This window comes from Podarcis muralis, chromosome 6, assembly GCF_964188315.1.
Source record: "Podarcis muralis chromosome 6, rPodMur119.hap1.1, whole genome shotgun sequence".
NCBI lineage: Eukaryota > Metazoa > Chordata > Lepidosauria > Squamata > Lacertidae > Podarcis > Podarcis muralis.
In genome coordinates this window covers 19,702,716-19,705,484 of record NC_135660.1, presented here as the reverse complement: position 1 = coordinate 19,705,484, position 2,769 = coordinate 19,702,716, and positions in this window count along the sequence as shown.

Sequence of the window (2,769 nt, the reverse complement as noted above, 5' to 3'; positions counted from 1 at the left end):
GTGTACTTCCCAGATTTATTCTCTTGGCAGGAGTGTGGGGCAGGCAGCCAGGTTGAACTGCACTGTAGTGGGAGAAACGTAGGCCTCTTTATGCCCTGTGGGGAACCTTCTGTGTAAGAATACCAAATCTACGGCGGACTGGATTGAGCCCAGTGTGATTAACTCAAGGACCTGAAACAAAAGCTTCCAACAAACCATTTCATGACTCTTCCAAGTAATAAAACTGTTCTAATGGGATGTGCAAATATTCCCAATCCATTTAAGAGAACAAACATATATACATGGTGCAAATTACACAAGAGTTTGAAAATCGACTCTCAGAATCTAGTTTCTGTGGACTGCTTTCTTAAGCAAGAAATGTTTTCCCCCCAGTCTTCGAAAGTCTGCTACTTGGAATGGATCCCTTCTTCTAAATATGGATGCAGCAGATTCGCCAGTTTGGAAGAGGGTTCGGTTGCAAACAAGCAGGATTTATCCCAGCCAAGGGAACTGATAATCCGTGAAAGGACCTGTTTATTCACCCTCATTTGTTTGCACAAAGTTTGTGTGGAGATTATAAGATGTTGACTTTTTACTTGGCATCATTTCAGATTTGTTTCTTAACACAATTCTAATTTGGGGCTAGAGGGCAGGGAAATGGGTTTGTTGCACAACAGTGCTGAAATTGCATTAATTGTGCACTCTTGAATCCCACCCACAAACTTGCGGCAGTCTGGAAGTGCCTGCAGCTAAAAGTGAGCTCCTCTTTAATAAATAATAATAATAATACATTTTTATTTATACCCCGCCCTTCTCGGTTCAAAAACCGGGCTCAGGGCGGCTAACAACAAATTTAAAACACTTTAAAACAATTATAAAATTTAACGAGCCACTTATGTTGCATGGAACAAAACTGAAAGTGGAGCAAGCTGCTAGATGTCATTGTTTCAGGCCTGTCTATTTACCTAACAAACTGGTTTGACCATGTTAGCTGCCCGCTTTTCCTGCAGAATATTGTCGTACAACTATAAAATCAAGGGGACCCCCCCCCCAAATAATTTAGTCTAACTCCAAACCATTATAGAAATAAAATTCAGCTAGAAATATAATTCAGCTCCTTTTGCCCACTTCTCTTGTCAAATCTTTGTTTCCAATCAGATGCCACAAAAGGTAAACTCAGAGTGAAAGACCAACTCACAGCCAAATTCACAACAATAATTGTAATTCAGTTTTTATGAGCTTGTGATAAAAAGCCCATGATTGTATGTTTTCAAAGAGCAAGCAAAAAAACCAATTAAATTGTTTTCATCAGAAGCTGTTTATTTTATAGCTTCAGGAAGGCTTCAGTTACTCTTAATTGTGCTCCAAATCAGAAAATGACTAAAGTTAAGTCTTGCTTAATTGCTTTGTTCATTTGGGGATTTAGGCCTCAGTGGTTTTGTTTTTTTTAATGTTTATTATGTGCATGTTCTCTCAAAGGATGGCAATCAACAAAGGATGAAATCAATAGGCTTACATGCACAGAATATGTCTATAAATATGTAGGTAATCTAGAATCCAATTTAAAATTAAGTAAATGGGGGAAATTCTATAGTTCTAGGCAATGCGTATTGCTTTCTCAACTTGCCTCGATAACATTTATTTTTTAAAAAATCTGTTGTGATTTACCTTCACCCATCCAGCATCCTTGATTTTGTTATATTCATCCATAATGCCTTAAAACATGGCTGTATTCCATAATCTTAGAGGGGAAAATATGAAGCAGCGAGTTAAGATTTCAACCTTAAAGGCACAGCCTAGAACCGTTGACATCAGTGGGGAAACTTGAAATACAGATTGTTAATAAGATGCATTGAAGCCATACATATGTTTCGTAAAGATAAATATAATTTTAAGACAGAGCAGGCTGTTTTCCAGCGATACATATCAAGGAGCATGAGTAATTAATATACTTCAATATTTCTCTCCATCTCTAATAACAGGTGAATGGGGCATTCTTACAACTGTCAATGAGGCAACGTTTTTGTAAGCCCTTTTGAACATTATCTAGATTCATATATGAGGTGGAATGGGCAAGGCGGAGGTTGCTAGAGACCCAAATCTATTGTCCTTCACTCCCAGTTCACTGTGACTGGGAGTGATAGGTCTAGTAGGCAAATAATGTAAACAGTAAACAGTGGTACCTCGGGTTAAGAACTTAATTTGTTCTGGAGGTCCGTTCTTAACCTGAAACTGTTCTTAACCTGAGGCACCACTTTAGCTAATGGGGCCTCCCGCTGCCGTTGGGTGATTTCTGTTCTTATCCTGAGGTAAAGTTCTCAAGCCGAGGTACTATTTCTGGGTTAGCGGAGTCTGTAACCTGAAGCATCTGTAACCTGAAGCGTCTGTAACCTGAGGTACCACTGTACTCTTCATTAGTGATGTTAAATTCTAGAGAATAATGAGAATATTAGGGAATTTTCATTTAAAATAGGAGAATATTCATTTTAATGCATTCAAAATGATATAATTTTAATGCATTGAGAATTATATAATTAGTTAATATACATGTTTCTTCATGGGTAAACTTGTTCAGATGGCAACCAAAAACTGTACAGATACTTTTATTCAATGGGGTAATGCAGTGATTCACATTCTTTGATTTTTTTTGCACCAAACTTGAAATTGACTCATGTTAATCACTAAGCCTGCCACTAACCGTACATTTACCATCAACTTTGAATTCTAATGATGTTGTTCACGTATAAAATGTAGCTTTTAAAGTAAAAGGAATATAAAAAAACAGGTCTG